The 20,000-nt window shown below is 43.8% G+C and overlaps 1 protein-coding gene and 1 pseudogene across 4 annotated transcripts in view; both read left to right on the top strand.

The window, feature by feature from the left end:
• SNX24 (sorting nexin 24) overlaps positions 1-20,000 on the top strand; it is a 102,667-nt gene that overhangs the window by 49,314 nt on the left and 33,353 nt on the right. The window lies entirely within an intron of this gene.
• LOC147017074 (uncharacterized) lies at positions 7,955-15,784 on the top strand (annotated as a pseudogene).

The raw sequence follows: 20,000 nt of genomic DNA, 5'->3' as shown, positions 1-20,000 counted from the left end.
TCCAGATCCGAATCTTCACCAAAATCAAATCGATTCGTTCTTGTCACTCCTTTCCACCAAGTTTTGCCTGAATCTGCCCCTAACTTGTTGAGATATCCTGCTTCGACTCAGAAAAACAAGCAGACAGGTGAAAACATAACCTCTGTGCACCTTCGGTGGCAAAGGTAATATGTTCCCTTGCAAGGAACTTCAACACAGTTGGGGGACATTCGTCCCATCAAGCCTGTATAATGCTTGCCCAAAATATGGTTGTTTGTCTGTGCTCCATCCTTTTTAAATGTTGAGCATTAAGCAAGGAAGCAGCACGTACCATTTAAAATAAAAAATAAAAAACTCTTTTGTATGACTCAGCCGGGGTTGGCTTCGAGCGGCCGACCTCCCAGACTTGGAGAAGACGCTCTACCCATTACTCCAGAGTCTGGTTATATTATACAAATATGTTTGCCGATCACATGTTTAAAGTTGCTACTTCTGTGTAACGTGCTTAATACAGATATGGTTTTAAAAGTTTGCATGCAAGATGTAAAATAACCCAAATATGTTTGTTATACTGCATTGAAGGCACCTGAGCAGTTCCTCATTAGTTATCTACACTCGTGTGATTGTCCAGTTTCAATATCGCTTTGGAGCAACAAAAATGATCCTATTTATCGAAACGAGATGGAGCACAGTTTTCCCATTGGGGGGGGGGGGGGTTTGACTGTTGTACTCATAAATTTTCTTTCCTAATGACCACGGCTGAGGAATTTTGCTTTTGTTTTTGATGGCTGCTCCAATTAACACACTCTGCAACCGAGGCATTACCAAGATGGATGCGTGTGCGCGGAAATCCATCAGGAGTGATGGAGTAACACCGCAGTGTCTGCCGTCGCTCCGTAATCATTGAAAACTGCAACTCGTCTGGTGGCATGATGGAGATCACCTCACGACGGCTCAGGCATTGGGGATTTTTGTGAAAGATTCTTGCGATTCAAGATGGAGAAGCTTTAAGGCTTGTTATAAGAGACAAATTGTGGCTAAAACCTAATCGTGTCAGCAAAAAGTGCATCATGGTGGAGGAATTATTTGTGAGGCCTGTTGTTTTCATGAGACCTTACTCCCAACCCTCTCTCTCCCCCCCCCCCCTCCTGCACACCAATGTGTGCTTTTCACTCAAGTGCAAATTAAAGCACATCCATCATGAGATCATGCTGCATGAAATCATGAAATTGTTTTTTTATTTTATGCCAATGTTCAAACTCCCACCAAGTTAAAGTTTCACCAAAACTTCACAAAGCATAAACAATTGATTATTTCCGATCCGCTATTTAATCTGATGATATTTCCAAACTATGAACTCAACTTTGTTCTTGCACAAATGAGTGCGTATGTCAGAGCAAACTGGACTTTCAAAAAAAAAAAAAAAATAGTTGCACATGCAGTTCTAAAGCTACTCAGTTCAGTTTTTATTTTATCTTAATTTACCGTACTCTACAGAGCATTGGTACTGCCAAAGCAGTTTCTTAGCAAGGGTATAATGGGTGGTTTGCCATTCTGGGCATTGTGTCTGTGCTCTATCCTTTCAAATGCTGAGCGTCAAGCAATGAAGCAGCACGTACCGTTTTTTAAAATTGCATTTCATTTAAATAAAGTCTTTGGTGTGACTCAGCCACGGTTTGTCAGTTCAGTTACAACAGGTTAAATATAAACAGAGTCCAAACTTTTGTTTGGTGATAGCATTGACGGCAAATGCTAAACGTTTATCCACTGTATCAACATGATCAAAGCATCTACTCTGAGTCTGGGAGGTCGGTGGTTCGGATCCGGCCCTGGTTGAGTCGGACTCGAGACTTTAAAAATTGGACCACTGGACCTGTAGCTTATCTGGGCCCTGTAACCTAAATTTGGTAGAATTCTGTCTGGTGAGAAAGATTTTTGAAGGAATTTCCGTGACTTTCCAAATATTTTACTAATTCCGCCATTTTGACACATTTCCGGTCATCTGATCGGCATGACCTCCAAAATGTAACATCACGACTCTGTTCTAATGTTGCAACCCAAATTTGGTAGCATTCTGACAGGTTGGTCGAGAGAAGAAGATTTTGGAAGGAATTTGCGCGACCGCCATTTTTACCCACTTCTGGTCATGTGATCAACATGGCCTCCGCAATTTAACATTAGCACCGCGTCCAAATGCCAAATGTGACGCAAATTTGGTAGCATTCTGATTGGTGCGTCTGGAGAAGAAGATTTTTGAAGGAATTTCCACGATTTTTCCCAAAAATTGACCAAGTCGGTCATTTTAACACACTTCCGGTCATGTGATTGGCATGACCTTCACAATTTAACATCCCTGCCCTGGCCTAATGTTGTAACCCAAATTTGATGGCATTCTAACTGGTGGGTCTGGAGAAGATTTTTGAAGAAATTTACGCATTTTGACATACTTGGTCATGTGACCGGAACGAGCTCTGCAATTCCTGCTACCAGTCGGGAGAGGAAAGTTGCTGCAAAATTTCAGTCGGATCAGCCTCGCGGTTTGGCCGGAGAAATCGAAAAAGGAGACGGACGGACGGATGGACGGCGCACGATGACAATACCTGATCTGGAATGTAAATTCCAGATAAGCTAAAAATGTTATGTGCTGCTTCCTTGTTTGATGCCCAGCATTTGAAAAAGATTGGGCATGGAGAAACAATAGGTGGGCAACCATTGTGTGGCCTTTGATGGGCCTAATAGTGTCCTCCTGCATTGAAGTTCCTTGTAATGTAACTCGTATATTATATCATAAAACATAGGGATTTTATGCTTATGATCATTATCTCAGCCCCAATTTTGTTGTTGTTTTTGTTGTGTTCGCACAATTTGAAAACTCATATTGGATTGAAAATATTCCACTGACAAATAAACCATATAAAGTTAAGGATACAGACTTGCTGGTTTGAAGCTGATGTATTAAGCTATTCGGTGCCAAATATATTGTTTTGGACATTTTGGGAAAGGCTCACGCATGGGTATCTCGCACTCCTCGTATTTATGCTCATCGTTATTCATGTAGAGCATGTGGCTGCAGATTAACATCAGTTCATCCACGGGCATGGCAGTGCCGCTAATGGAGTGCCGCATGGCCCCTGGAGTTGGAGTAGTAATTTGTCATTTTTTTCATGGTGCCGGTGATAACTCGCCTATTCTTCACAAAGGTCATCTGGGTATCTTTCACGTCCATCAACTAATGCAGACTAATGGGACGCCCCGTTCAACGTCGATCCGAGGTCAAAAAAGCAGAATTAAAAAAAAAAAAAAAAATTTGATATCGGATCATTCCAAAATTTGACACTGGACTCGGTGGCGCAATGGTTCGAGCGTCTGCTCTGAGTCTGGGGGGTAGACAGTTTGAATCCCGGCCAAGTCATACTAAACACTTTAAAAACGTGATGTGCTGCTTCCTTACTTGATGGTCAGCATTTAAAAAGGATAGAGCACGGTTAAACAACCATCGGTTGGCAATCGTAACGCAGACTTTATGGGCCGAATTGCCTCCTGCATTGAAATTCCTTGTAAGGGAACTCCTATTATTATTATTATTATTATTATGTATATGTTTTTTTTTTCTTCTTCTTCAGAACATTTCTTCAGGAAACGTAAAGCTCGTCATCTGAACCATTAAAGAAAATGTCCTTTTCATATCGATACCAACTTTGATAAAAGTATGAACCAGCTCGCGGTGATGGATGAAACCGACGTCGCCCTTATTAATCGGCCCTCATGTTAAATTGGAAATTTTTAAAAATAATTTTATTTGCAAAAAACAAACGTTTTTATTTTCAATTTTGGGATGGCCATTACTCGTTTTAAGAAAGAAAACATACAAATGTTTCGGAATACAGTCGAAATAGATTTGAAAGTTTATTTTGAATCGGTATTGTAAATCATGCTTCGCTGGGTGCAATCTCCAGCAAAGTGGAACATATGTGTTGACAGGAGTCCAAGTCTTTGATATAAATAAGAAACTATAAAGGTCCCATGGTACCACCCTGCAGAATCTTGGCAGCAATGGGAAGAGCAAAGGAATGACCCATGAGAACAGCATCGCGCTTTGAACAAGAAAAGAAACATTTTGACAACAAAGTGTTGCATCGGTTCGTAACTCCTGTGCAGGAAAGCTCATTCTGAGATGCCCTTATAACCTTGCAGTGTCAAAAACGCGAGCTTTCCCTGGGCTAGCATCCCTTGCTCAAGCTTATAGTTTCTGAAACATTATGAGTGTCGCATTGTTGGATTTGACGATGGGTAAAGAAGTGATGCGAATGGGACAGTACCAACAGACATAGATATATCTATTTATTTGTTTTTCACTGAAATGTACAAGGACATATGAATACGTAATTTGGAACACTGGAGGACATTTGTTTGGCCCATCGTGCTTGCACTCTCTCAGCTCCACATTAACTCAATCACTTTATAAACTTCATCAGTCAAGGTCAAATAAATCATCAATTTTCAACCGATTCATGTGAAGTATAAATTCAATAAACAGGAACAAATTCCTGCTTGGGGCTTGTGTGAAAAAATTCTGACTCGAACCGACGGACCTCATCACTAACACGGTGACAGCCACTGAGCTATTGTCTCGGGATGTACGCAGAAATTTCTCACAATAACACTGCAAACTATAAAATGACTGATGTCTTACATGGCTGCTTGGCAGACCCTGAATGTGTGTATGTATATTGGAGGGTGGAAGGTTTTTATTTTATTTTTGCAGTCAATATTTCAAAAGGTCAAAGGTTAAGGTCACAAATCGTCAATTTTCAACCGAATCACGTGATATATGTATGTATGTATGTATATATATATATATATATATATATATATATATATATATATATATATATATATATATATATATATATATATATATATATATATATATGTATATATATATATGTATATATATATATATATGTATATATATATATATATATATATATATATATATATATATATATATATATATATATATATATATATATATATATATATATATATATATATATATATATGTATGTATATATATATGTATGTATATATATATGTATATATATATATATGTATATATATATATATGTATATATATATATATATATATATATATATATATATATATATATATATATATATATATATATATATATATATATATATATATATATATATATATATATATATATATATATATATATATATATATATATATATATATATATATATGTATATATATATATATATATATATATATATATATATATATATATATATATATATATATATATGTATATATATATATGTATATGTATATATATATATATATATATATATATATATATATATATATATATATATATATGTATATATTTGTTGTTGTTCGTCTTTCGGCTGCTCCCGTTAGGGGTCACCACAGCGGATCATCCCTTATGATCCGCATACTGATTTGGCACAGGTTTTTTTTACGCCGGATGCCCTTCCTGATGCAACCCTGGTCGCCTCTTATGACACAGGGATATGGTACACCTATTCTAACCGGGGCATACACCGGGCCCAGTATACTGGTACTCACTTCGCCGACCTCGGAAGGATGACAGGCTGAGTCAACATCCTGGTGTGTATTAAATCAAGCGGCCAACAGGGCTTGAACCCAGAACCTTTTGGATCCCAAGCTGCTACCAGTTAATATATATATTGCAGTACCAGTCAAAAGTTTGGACATACCTACTCATTCAAGGGTTTTTCTTTATTTTTACTATTTTCCACATTGCAGAATAATCGTGAAGACATCAAAACTATGAAATAACACATATGGAATTATGTAGTCACCTAAAAAGTGTTAAACAAATCAAAATATATTTTATATTTTAGATTCTTCAAAGTAGCCACCCTTTGCCTTGATGACAGCTTTGTACACTCTTGGCATTCTCTCAACCAGCTTCATGACATTGTCACCTGGAATGCTTTTCCATTTACAGGTGTGCCTTGTTAAAAGTTAATTTGTGGAATTTCTTTCCTTCTTAATCCGTTTGAGCCAATCAGTTGTGTTTTGACAAGGGAGGGTTATCGACCTTGAACCCAAGGTAGACAAAGACCATTATTTTGTCTGCACTGTCGTCGTCCATATTATGGCAAGAACAACTCAACTAGGCAAAGACAAATGACAGCCCCTCATTACTTTAATTCATGAAGGTCTGTCAATCTGTAAAATTTCAAGAACTTTGAAAGTTTCTTCAAATGCAGTCGCAAAAACCATCAAGCGCGATGATGAAACTGGCTCTCATGAGGACCGCCACAGGAAAGGAAGACCCAGAGTTACCTCTAATGCAGAGGATAAGTTTATTGGAGTTACCAGCCTCATAAATAGCCAATTAACTGCACCTCAGATTGCAGCCCAAGTAAATGCTTCACAGAGTTCAAATCACAGACACATCTCAACATAAACTGTTCAGAGGAGACTGCATAAATCAGGCCTTCATGGTCGAATTGCTGCAAAGAAACCACTAAAGAAGGAGACCAATAAGAAGAAGGGACTTGCTTGGGCCAAGAAACACGAGTAATGGACATTAAACCGGTGGAAATCTGTCCTTTGGTCTCACAAGTCCAAGTTTGAGATTTTTGGTTCCAACTGCTGTCTTTGTGAGACGCTATGAAGGTGAACGGATGATCTCTGAATGTGTGGTTCCCACCGTGAAGCATGGAGGAGGAGGTGTGATGGTGTGGGGGTGCATTGCTGGTGACACTGTCGGTGATTTATTTAGAATTCAAGGCAAACTTAACCAGCATGGCTACCACAACATTATGCAGCACTACGCCATCCCATCTGGTTTGCGCTTAGTGGGACCATTATTTGTTTTTTCAACAGGACAATGACCCAAAACACACCTCTCGACTGTGTAAGGGCTATTTGACCAATAATGAGAGTGATGGAGTGCTGCATCAGATGACCTGGCCTCCACAATCACCCGAACTAAACCCAATTGAGATGGTTTGGGATGAGTTGTACCGCAGAGTGAAGGAAAGACAGCCAACAGGTGCTCAGCATATGTGGGAACTCCTTCAAGACTGTTGGAAAAGCATTCTGGGTGACGACCTCATGAAGCTGGTTGAGAGAATGCCAAGAGTGTGCAAAGCTGTCATCAAGGCAAAGGGTGGCTACTTTGAAGAATCGAAAATATATAATATACTTTGATTTGTTTAACACTTTTTTGGTCACCACATAATTTCATGTGTTATTTCAGTTTTGATGTCTTCATGATTATTCTGCAATGTAGAAAATAGTAAAAAATGAAGAAAAACCCTTGAATGAGTAGGTATGTCCAAACTTTTGACTGGTCCTGCAATATATATATATATATATATATATATATATATATATATATATATATATATATATATATATATATATACATATATAAACTGGTACTGCAATATATATATATATATATATATATATATATATATATATATATATATATATATATATATATATTGTTATGGAAATGGCCCTTATTGGACTACTAAATATAGGATTAGCTCAGATCTCCCATTAAATGCATGTATAGTTAGGTTGTTTGATAAAATGGATGTTATATGTGTGTCGGGAGATGTAAGAGGCTGTATTATTGTTGTGCGGTGGTGGTGGAACGAGAGGTCCCTCTTCTTCTTCCCCATCACGGAAGATAGGCCCCGCCCAGTCGGTTGAGAGGGTGTGGCCAAAAAGAGGAAGTGACGCGAAGGGGAGGAGTTTGTCGGCTTCGCCGAGAGAGGGGGCTCGTGTGTCAAAGGAGCGAACGAAAAGAGACTGTAGTGAAACTGTGAGCGCCGTGTTGGCGCCGATCGGCTGTATACGGGACAGCTGTGTCTGTTTTTCGTGAGGAACGAGCCAAAGGAAAGGCAGGGCAGGCAACAGAGACATGACGAGTGTTGAGTCGCGATCTGCTGGATGAGCAGGGGCTTCAAAGCGAGCGAACGTAAGAGAGGCTACCTGCACGTCGAATCGGCCACCGACTCTAAGGAAAGAAAATTACCCCCGTGTGGGGGTGACGGTCATCTCTATAATGTTTTTTACTATCATAATCGATGAACCGTTGCCAGATATCTCCTAAAATGACAGACAAGATAGGTTTTGAAAATGGCGACTTTCACAACTTTCGTGACCTTGACCCTGACCTCGAATCCGGGGAAAAAATATGTCGTTGGGTATCACTCATCGACTTCTACCCACATACCAAATTTCATCAAAGTCGGAAGTAAAAAGTTTTCTTTGTACCAGGAGGTGTTTTTGACCATCTTCCAGGTTACGTGGTAGCCAAACGGGAATGAAATTCAAAAATCTGTCCAGTTAGATACAAGATAATATTTTTTACTCTCATAATCAATAAACAGTTGCCGAATATCTTGTAGAATGGCAGACTAGTTAGGTTTTGAAAATGGCGATTTTTATAACTTACGTGACCTTGACCCTGACCTTGAACCCGGACAAAAGTTATATTGTTGTGCAACACTCATCGACCTCTACCCACATACTAAGTTTCATCAAGATCGGAAAGAAAATTGTTGACGGACGGACGGATGGACATTTGATCCGGCTTTATTAGGTCATCTCGTTAGAGATGACCTAAAAAGGTGATTCGACAGAGAGAGAAATTGAGAGGACGGAGTTGGGAAGTCGGGCTTCGAGGCGGGAAGGCAGGAGAGGAGATGCCGGAGCTTCTGATGTTCCCTGCTCCCACCAACGGCTCAACACGTTTGCGATCCGCTTGCCAGAGCCCGGCACCTCGATTTGGGCCTTGTCTGGTCAACAGGCCAGACCTGGATTTGTATGCTGGACCTTGAGAGAGATCGGCTGAGGCCCATCGTCGACATTGCGCGGGGCCAGAACGCGCTGAGGAGTGCATGCGCACGCGGCGCCTTGAGAAGGAAGAGTACGGTGCCGCCATCTTGCCACGTGGCCTCGTTCGAGCTGGGAGTTCGAATCCGTGGACATCCGCCTGTTGCGAGCGACATTCGTGCTTTTGGCACTGTCCTCTGGTCCACGAGACATCACCAAGTACTCTGTCTTGTCTTGCATGCATGCTGTCTGTCTATCTGTCTTTGTCTGCACGTTGTTTAAGGCATATTTCGGTAGCGACCCCCTCAAAACCTGTAGTCCGTGGTTCCCTAGTTAATAACGGGTTGAGGATTGTTAATAAAAACATTGTCGTGAATTTTGCTTGTGTTGTGATCCCTGATGTTCCCCAATAAATCTGGTTAATTCGTATGAAGTTGCCGCTATGGATTAATTTGTGTCGCGTCGAGGAACGATCCGTTCGATTGGCATATAAAACCAAAATGGTTACAGGCTGGCAGAAAACGCTTGGCATCTGACACAACCAGTCTAACCAGGGGTTCTATTTCCCCAACTGGCAAGGTTCAGGATTACGTTGGTATCGCGGTTGAAGACGCGTGACCCGAGGCCTGTGCTGAGCCGGCCGGCGTTATCGATCCCGGAGATGGCCGAAGTGGGTTGAGAATCCCTCCGTCGCTGAATCCTTAACAATATCATGATAGTGTCAAAGCTTCCTCACTGAATATGATTCCTTTACCTCCAACATTTGTCATTGACAATTATTTTGTTAGACTTTCACAAGCAATTTTTTTCTTCTTCTTTTGTCCCTATGGAGGGACATATCCTCACTACTGTGCTATCGTTTCTGTACTGCATGAAACTTATCACATCAGAACATATGGACCACTTTGAACCATCTATTTATTACATGCAAACGTGGCTGAAATTTATTTTAAACTCCTTCTCCCTGCATGACACCAGTTCCACCCCAACAGTATGCTCCATATCGGCCTCTTTCCCTTCACTTTCTATAACCTCCTTCCAAATTTTGATCCTTTTTCTCCCTACTCCTCTCACTCCCTCATTAGCTCCTCTCTTGTCATCCTCTTGTTTTCATTTCTGTCTTCAATTTAGGTCTCTACAAACATGTAAAAATAATAGATGGCTCCTTGCACGTGAAGAAATTTCAAATGGCAGGGTCAAAATAGCTGCCCGATAACTTATTGTGACAAATTATATAATTGGTTGAAAGGGTAAAGTTTCCTCGTTTGTCAAATTTGAACTTTACAATGGGATATAATTGAATAACAATTGTCTTTTTTGAAGACAGGCACTGGATTGACATATCCATCTTTTGGTGAGCCAAAAGTTTTGAGTGCATACATTTTTTTTTTTTTTACTTTATTGAAGGTCATGTTATGAGCCGAATGCATTGATTGTGATTGGGCTGCAACCTTGATTATTTTTGACCATATAACAGAATATAATAGAGGGAAAATTATCAGGTTGGATTACTGCTTGTGCCGAGGATCATGTTGCCAAGGCGGAGTGTTTTTAGCAGGGCCTACTATGGTGCAGCGAAGTTTGCCTTGTAAAATGTCTGCAGGCAGTACTTGCATCATTCACAGAAAGCGCCTGTCCCTGTGAGATTGACAGATTTCCCGGGCCTGATGACTCTCTGGTGACATGTGCCTAGTGCTAGGTGACAGCGGGGCACACTGGACTGGCAGCCCGCTGTGAATGGGGCGCTGACAGTAAGAGGTGGTTTAATTAAATAATGATTTTTGCACTGACTCCCGCACAATGGGATTAAAAGCAGCATGCCTCGTGTACGTGTGTGGACTCTGGTGTGACGGGAGACTCGCGTGTAGTTTTACTGTTCCGTTTCGTACAGGTTTCCACTTCAACAACGGCTATGCTTTATAAACAAGTGGAAGATTTTAGTTTGATGTCTATCATGTGACAAAATTTGTTTTGCAGCTTCAGTACTTTTGCTGGATCTTTATTTTTGTTGATTCAAGGATGAGTTGCACACAGATAAACATCTTCATGTTTCATTTTGTAATGATCAAAATTGTAACCTTGTGCAGAATTATTCATACTACATCTTTGTGAAAGGCTGCTGGTGCTTGCTTTTTTTTCTTCTACAACAGCAAGATTAAATAGAAAGTAGGATATCAGGGCAACAATATGGCTGAGCCAACAAGGGAATGAATGAATGAGAGACAGACAGACAGACAGACAGACAGACAGATAGACACAAAGATAATGCTGTAACAGTTGGGATTGGAGGGTTGATGGGGTAATAAAGATCATGGGTCACGATGGAAGATGGCATGAGGTGGGAATGCACTGCCATGAGAAAGAACGTCCTCTTTCAGGGAGTTCCATAGACTTGAAAAGTGAGGAATAAATAAAAAGACTTGAGGTGTGCAGTTGGCTTGGATTTTTGGAATTTTAACTAGGAGGTGATTACTGTGAGTGCATGGATCCTGGAGTAGATAGGGAGGGTCGAAGGACAGAGTGCAGAGGGAGCAATATTGGAGAAGAGGCGGTTCAAAAAAACAAAACAAAAGATGATGTGAAAGCAACAGAACTTATGCTTCGGTCTCATCGTGGGAGATTCCAATCATCTTAAGAGCTTGAGATAAACTCTTGAATGGTGGTACAATGATGAGCTTCTATTAATTACCCCAAAAAGCATCACCATAGATTCCTCAAAAAAATATTGCAATATAATAAAAGCCTTATTGTGTTAGTTTGTTTCTCTGTTTTTCTGACGATTTTCTCTTGAAGTACTTGACCAGGGACCATAAAACCCATTTCACTATCTTTATTCTTTGTTTGGTCTTTTATCTTTATTCTTTCAAAGGTCTTTGTCTGGGGAGTTATGGTTGTATAAATATGTACATATTGTGAGAAAAAACCATGGTCTCACCAAATTTAGTGTCCCGCCCACAACGTCACGTGACCTTTTTCAGGCTCCCCGGGATTGGTGGGCCAGTCGGCATGTGGGGGGTGGACCGCGTGAGAGCTGCGGGCGCCATTGTTAAGGCGCTGTCACACCTTGATGATTTAGCCAGCGTATGCCGACTTATGAAAAATTTGTCTAAAACGCTGGCACACGTCGAATACGTTATGGGTAAGTTTTGTATACGTTAAGAGCACGCTGAAAACCACTGCCATACGTCGTAGTACGCTGGCTTTCATTGTTGTACTTTGCGGTTGTCCTCAAATTTTAGCATGCTTGAAATTTTACAACGTATGCCGGCGTATGACTCACACGTTCCGCTATGCTGGCCATAAGTTGTAGGCACGTTATGCGATCGTTGACACATGTTGACACACATTACTTGTAAGTTACTCATAAGTGGAAGCACGTCGAGGTAATGCTTAGCGTACCCGAAACTTATTTATAACCTATGAGTAACGTGTTGTAGGCACGTTACACGATTGTTGACACACGTCAAGGCATCTTATGCGATTGTTGACACACATCGAGGCACGTTACTTGTAAGTTACTCATAAATGGAAACACGTCGAGGTAATGCTTAGCGTACCCGAAACTTATTTATAACCTATGAGTAACGTGTTGTAGGCACGTTACACGATTGTTGACACACGTCGAGGCACGTTATGCGATCGTTGACACACATCGAGGCACGTTACTTGTAAGTTACTCATAAATCGAAACACGTCGAGGTAATGCTTAGCATACCCAAAATTTATTTCTAACCTATGAGTAACGTGCTTTGAACCTATGTGAAACGTACCTCCAACGTATATTGACATATGTAGATGTATTTGATTGATGTCTTCCGGAAGACCACAGAACTTACTGAACGTGTTTCTAATTTACAGCTACCGTATAATGGCGTATTGGCAGTGTTTAAAAAAAAAAAACAACAACAATAACTTCCGATGTTACGTCACGTGCCGTTACGTCACGTCCGATTGCTTCTTTAGTTTGCTCATGTCTTATTCTTAGTTCCTCCTCTGTGAATATTTTCTGTTTGAGGATATTGTCACGTCGACGTCGAAACTTAAAAACAAATGTCCCAATATATTTTAAAATTCGTGATAGACTAAAAAAAAAATAATAATAAAAAAAACAACAACAACTTCAGATATTTCGTCACGTGCCTTCACGGAGCCAAGGAGAAAAAAAGAAAATGTGCCTTGACGGAGAAAATAAGTTTCGGGTATGCTAAGCATTACCTCGATGTGTTTAGACTTATGAGTAACTTACAAGGAACTTGTGTCGACGTGTGTCAACGATCCCATATTGTGCCTACAACTTATTCCCAGCATAGCGGAACGTGTGAGCCATATGGCGAGTACGTCATAAAATTTTCAGCATCCTTGAAATTTCACGACGTACGAAACGTACCACTAATATGACAGCGTGCTTCATCGTTTTTCAGAATGCTCTTAACGTATACACAACTTACCCATAACGTATTCGACGTGTGCCAGCTTGGTTCGGCAAATTTTTCATAGGTCGGCATACGCTGGCTAAATCGTCAAGGTGTGACTGCGTGGTTGACACTTCCAATTCTCAAGCGGTTATGATTTTAATCGGCGTGCGGCAGGTTTTTAACGGGCTACGCCACAAATTCGTCGGCGATACGTGCAGCGCACTATGCCTAAGTTAAATTATCGTTGGGCATAGGTTGTGAACACCGACAACAGGCTAAGCATTCATTGGTATAAGTTATCTATAAGACAACGAAACGTTCTGTGTACGTTACTAATATTTATGCATATGACCAACACGTTATGAATACGACCAAAACTTTAAAAAAAAAAAACATCAAAATTTCAGTGTACGCCAACGTTTTACATAAATTTTTATACGTTGCCATTGCTGGCTAAATCGTCAAGGTGTGACATCACCTTTAGGAGCAGACGTGGCTCTAAGATCGTGAATGGAAAATATACCGCGCGCTCTGAATCGCATGTTTGAATGCGATTTTCAAGTGTTTTTTTTTTTTTAAAGACTCGCCAGCACAGTCGCGCTGATCGTTGATAGCTCCATCTAAAGGATTGAGTTAAATCCGGAAGTGTGATCGTTATTCCCGGATATCGTGAGCGGAGCTGTGAGTTGTGTGGTTTGTTTTTGGGAACTTTATTGTTGCCAAGAGTTCTGGCAGATTTTGTGCTGTGTATTCAATTCTGTTACCAGCCTTTTGGAGACTGAGCCAATATAAGATCATGCCTACCCCTAGTGGTCGATATGAAACACAGTGGAAAGTGTTGGGTTGTTCTCTTTGTCCACACGTGGACTGCTTGAAGCTCGGACATTTACGTCAGTATTCCGTGCTGGAAGATATTAAACCGGCGGGATCGCGACAAATGGGCGGCTTGTCCGGGATTCATTCAAGTAAGAGATATTCGAACTGAGACAGCAATTCCACAGTGGGCCGCTATCTTCCTTCATCTGATCATCGTTCCCACACCAGCGGACGCCATCTTGGAGGAACCTTCTCACCAGCGGACGCCATCTTGGAGGAACCTTCTCACCGGCAGACGCCATCTTGGAGGGATTTTCTCACCATAGGACGCTATCTTGTGTTTACGCCAGTCATCGGCCGACAATATTTAAAAAAAAAAAACGTGAGTTATTTATACGTTGCATTTTCTCATTGGCAATTGGATGTGCGGTGGTGATATTGGGTATTTCGTGTCGTATTTCCCCAACAGAGCGTTGTGTGTGAATTACGTGTATCACCCCAATATTGTTTGCCTTCCCTGTGTGAATTTCCCGTCCCATGTGGTGAAAGATATTGCTGAAATATTTCGACCCAGCCTCCTTTTAGACTTAGTGTTTTGTGCCCTTGTCGTATGATAACTCGTAGCCAAACCATATCGGCTGTAGAAATGAGAGATCAACCTGATCATGTTGACAGTCACGTGGGTGTCGATGTGAGTGACGCAATCAGCCTTGACCTGGTCACTGGACCTGATATGTTAGGGAGCGATCCCATCATGACTAAATGCATGCGTTCGACATTCTGGTCCGGGCTGACCCCGGTTCAACAACTCGACACGTATAAGTGGGAGAATGACAGGGCAGAGGCTGAGCAACTCAGGGAGCCTGACGCAGAGATAGCTGAAAGAGCAGTGGCAGAGGCTGAGCGACTCAGGGAGCATGACGCAGAGATAGCTGAAAGAGCAGCGGCAGAGGCTGAGCGACTCAGGAAGCATGACGCAGCAGAGGCTGAACGCGTCGGAAAGCATGAGTGGCGAATGTTGACTGAACGACAGCGGGCAGATGTGTCTGCTGCACCAGTCCCGGAAATTGTTCATGTTCGTTTGCCGGACTGGACGGGAGACACGAGGCCAGAAACGTATCTGGAGATGGCGGAGAAGTTGTTGACTTCCGGTGGCATTGATGAGAGCTTGTGGGTCGGCCATCTTGTTAGCCATCTATCTGAAAAGGCGAAGGAGGTATATGCAAGGATGGCAACCGAGGATGTAAACGAATACCGGAAATTGAAGGCCAAGATTTTGAATGCCTATGCGGTGTCTCCGTGTATTTATAGGCGTAATTTTTTCAGTTGGACTTGTCAGTCCAGTCAAACATATGAGCAACATTCGCGGTTCTTGTTGGAACAGCTGCAGAGATGGTTTGAGGGGAGCAGCGTTGAGTTACCTCCAGCGGTTGCGGAACTCCTGGTGCGTTACCGTATCGATCAACAGCTTCCGCCAGACTTAGCGTTGTTTCTTGTCGATAGAGAATTTTTCCTTGTCAGACTTCGTCAAGCTTATTGATAAACATGTTTTGGCGTGCAAAATGTTGCAAGCCACGCAGTCGCGCCGTAAGACTGAGGATTCTGCGGTCAAGACCGCCCCCCAGTCTGCCCGGCGGCTGGATCGAGGGGAAGGGTTCCCCGATGCCCTCCACTGGTGGTGGTCTTGAGCTGCAGGCCAGGGCACGGCCCTGGTGCGATTTCTGCAAACGCGTGGGGCACGGTGGAGACCGCTGTTTCTCTAACCCAGCTAGTCCAGCCTATTGAGGCAACCCGTTTGTTAAATCGGAGGGAGGTCAGGGGAGGTCATCAACTGGGTCATCGCGCATGACGGTGGAATCAGTGACAGAGGTCACTGCCACCGAGGCTAATTCCATTCATCCTCTGTATCAGGATTATTCAGGGACAGCCTTAGTGGGTGGCCCTGATTCGGTGGTGAAGTTTAAGGCCCAATACCTTCAAGATACTGGGGCGACGCTATGTGTTCTCCGGGCGGGGGTAGTTCCGGCCTCTCAGATGCATTATACCAGCGAGTATATCGTCCTTCAGGCAATTAACCAGGTTCCTGGCCGGTATCCTCTTGCTCTCATCGAGGTCCGGAGTGACATTTTTACGGGTCCGATGACCTGTGCGGTGGTATCCTACTACCCGGTACCGGGGTATCCTTGCTGATTGGCAATGATGCAATGGCCAGGGAGGAGTTGTTGACTGACCTGTGGGGTGGTCACTAGATCCTCGAGCAAACAGGTGGAGAGAGTGGCTGAGTCAGACATATCTTCACTCTGGCCCGAGGAGCCTCGTGCCTCGACTCCAGCCTCCGACGGTGACATTGCTTCGACTGAAGTCCACCCGAGCCTCCAGTCAGGCCAACCTCAGGAGCCGGGCTCCTCAGGGACCGTTCCCGTCTGTGACACGGGGACCCCTGCTACTTGTTCGCCGGTCAGCGAATCCGGTGAGGAGGATCAGTCCTCCGAGGCGGTTAGCAACCCCAGTTCTGTGCCTGAGGTCACTCCCGCATTGTCTGTGGTAACCAGTCTCCTGGAGGATCAGCACTTCGATCCCACCCTTGCCACCCTCTGGGAAATGGGAGAAGACTCCGAGCCTGGAGGAACAGGCTACTATGTGAATGGTGCAGGTGTGCTGATGCATAAATATTCCCCCAAGAACATGTCCTCCACCCAAACGTGGAAGGTACGACACCGAGTTGTCATACCGGGGAGGCATCGTCAGTCAGTCATGCAATTGGCCCATGACAATATTTCCTCAGGTCATGTCGGGGCGGCCAAGACCTGAGCCAAGGTCAGGGATAAGTTCATATGGCCTGCCATGTCGTGAGACATCAAGCGCTATTGCGCTAGCTGTCCCATTTGTCAACGACTCGGAAAAGGAGTGAAGGTTTTCAAGGCACCCCTAAAGCCCCACCCCATGATCAGTCAGCCTTTCCAGTTTGTTGCCGCGGATTTTGTCGGACTGTTGCCCAAAACCAGTTCCAGGAAATGCTATTTGCTCACGGTCATGTGTCAGGCTACCAAGTATGCAGAGGTTTATTCCCTGGAGCAAGCTGACTCCGCCCATGCCATAGAGTCTCTCAAGGATATGTTCAGTAGGCATGGGCTTCCGACTAAATTCCTTACGGATCGAGGCAGTGTGTTCTTGTCGGAGATATTCAAAGGATTCCTGTCTGAGCTAGGTGTTCAGCACCTGACCACCAGTCCGTACCATCCTGAGTGCAACGGCACCTGTGAGCGGTTCATTGGGACTTTCAAAACGATGATCAAGGCGGTTACTGATCAAGTTGGTGGTGAGTGGGATCAGGTGATTCCCTGGCTCTTGTTCGCGTACCAGAGTGCTCCGCATCGGAGTTCCGGGTATACTCCCTTTTTCTTGCTGTATGTTAGAGAGCCCAGAGGGCCCTTGCACCTCCTGTTTGTACTTTGGGTAGAATCCCCACCATCCACAGAACGTTCCATACCGGACCACATCCATGAAACTTGCTCGAGGATACACGATGCCTTAAAAGTGGCCGGTATCAGCCTGACGGATCAAGCCATAGAGCGAAAGCTCCGTTACGACAAGAAGGCGAAGGCGGTGAGTTTCAAAGCTGGTGATCCGGTTTTGGTCCATCTGCCACATGCCGGAAGGCCCATGGTAACCTCTTATCAGGGGCCTTATCTCGTCCGTGAGAAAGTCGGGAGCCATACTTATGTGGTGGACATGCCAGACAAGTGTATAAAAAAACGGATCACCCATGTCAACGCGTTGAAGCCGTGGGCGGGACGACCGCACACGGTCACTCTTATAGGAGCCGCAGAGCACAGCAGCGACCTCCTAAGTGACGGAGGCAAGGCAGGATGCCTCCCAGAGTATATCACTCCAACTCCCCTCGAGGTGTCCTATGACCCAACCCAATATTGGGTGGATCAAAGACCCACGAAAGATCAGTTTCCGCAGTTGGAGGCTTTGACTCAACCACAGAAGAGGGATATGCAGGTGCTGTTTCGGGGCTATCCTAGTCTGTTCTCCGGTGGGATTGGAAGCATGAGAGGTGTTCTCCATACCATCGACACCGGTGACCACCCGCTCATAGGCCAATCATTCTACCGTGTGTCCCCGGAGAAAACTGACGTCATGAGACAAGAAGTCTCCAAGATGTTGGATTTGGGTGTCTGTCGACCCAGCAACAGGGAGTGGGCCTCTCCGCTCATTTTAGTCAAGAAGACAGACGCCACTTGGCGGCCTTGCGTCGATTACTGTCGCCTCAACAGCGTATCAAAAGGGGATTCGTACCCACTACCCCGTCTTGACGACCTGGTTGATCGTCTATGGACCGCGAAGTTCATCTCAGTTCTTGATGCCATGAAAGGCTACTGGCAGATCTAGCTCACCGATCGGGCGTGTGAGGTCAGTGCCTTCTGCTTGTCTTTTGGCCACTTTCAGTTCACGGTTATGCCGTTTGGAGTCAGGGGCGGCCCGGCCGCCTTCCAGCGAGCCATTAACCGGATTCTCGCTGGGCTCGAAGAATTCGCTGTGGCCTACATCGACGACATCACGGTGTTCTCCCATACGTGGGAAGACCACCTTAAGCACCTCCAGGCCGTCTTTTCACGACTATCGGAGCATAACGTGATTCTCAACGCCGCCAAATGCCATGTGGGGCGAGGCCGAGTGAAGTACCTTGGTTATGAAGTGGGCAGTGGGCAATTGGCTCCGGTCAAAGCCAAAGTGGAGGCCCAAGTGGATTTTCCGCCGCCCGCCACCAAAAAGGCTCTCAGACGATTCTTGGGAGTTACCGGTTTCTACCGGTGGTTCATTCCGCGGTTCTCAGAAATCGCTGCTCCCTTGACCAACCTTCTCCGTGGCAGTAAGAAAGGATCCATATCTCTTCTATGGACCTCCGAGTGTGATGCGGCGTTTGATGCGCTGAAAGGAAGCCTTGCCAGGCGACCGGTTCTAAGGGCCCCTGATTTCTCCTTGCCATTCCAAATTTTCACCGATGCATCTGATCTCGGGATCTCAGCCATGCTCACACAAAACGAGGATGGTGTTGCGAAACCCGGCATCTACTACTCTCGCAAGCTGTTGCCCAGGGAGCGGAACTACAGTACCGTGGAGAAGGAGCTCCTCACTATCATGGCGGCAATCCAGGTATTGGCTATGTACATTGGCCATGGACCCATCACCATCTACAGCGACTAACACCCGCTCGGTTGGCTCAGCCAAGCGAAAACCTCCAACCAGCGTATTCTGCGCTGGGCGCTTCTCCTCTCAGAATACGACCTCACAGTCAAACACGTGATAGGAGTGGAGAACAGACTAGCTGACCTCCTTAGTCGCCATCTAGTAGACAAGGAGCACCAAAGTTAAGTTAAGCCCATTTGTCCTCCCGAAGGAGCCTTGCTCTTCGGTCCATTTTCCCTCCTGTAAACTCTTTCCCCAACTTAAATTTAGTTCCCCTTGTCTCTCTATTGTGGTGCGGGTGATGGGTAAATAAGGTGGGGTACATATTAATGTGGTGTAGTGTGTTTAATATTGTGTTGTGGATGAACATTGTTTATTGTACAAGAATGTTAACTATCACCGCCATCATATTGCCCTGTGATTTGCAACTAGTACAATAACTGGTTTCAAAACGCCGTCTATCCGACGGGTTTTACTTTAGGTGGGGAGGACTGTGAGAAAAAACCATGTTCTCACCAAATTTAGTGTCCCACCCACAACATCACGTGACCTTTTTCAGGCTCCCCGGGATTGGTTGGCTCGTCGGCACGTGGGGGGTGGACCGTGTGAGAGCTGCGGGCGCCATTGTTAGGAGCAGACGTCATAGGCATATGTATATGTATACATATGTATATACGAGCAGACATATGTATATGTATGTATATGTATATATATAT

This window comes from Eptatretus burgeri, chromosome 11, assembly GCF_056783735.1.
Source record: "Eptatretus burgeri isolate ZD-2024b chromosome 11, Ebu_testis_v1, whole genome shotgun sequence".
Lineage (NCBI taxonomy): Eukaryota > Metazoa > Chordata > Myxini > Myxiniformes > Myxinidae > Eptatretus > Eptatretus burgeri.
Note: the sequence above shows the minus strand (reverse complement) of the source record. Positions and strands in the feature narration are given on the sequence as shown.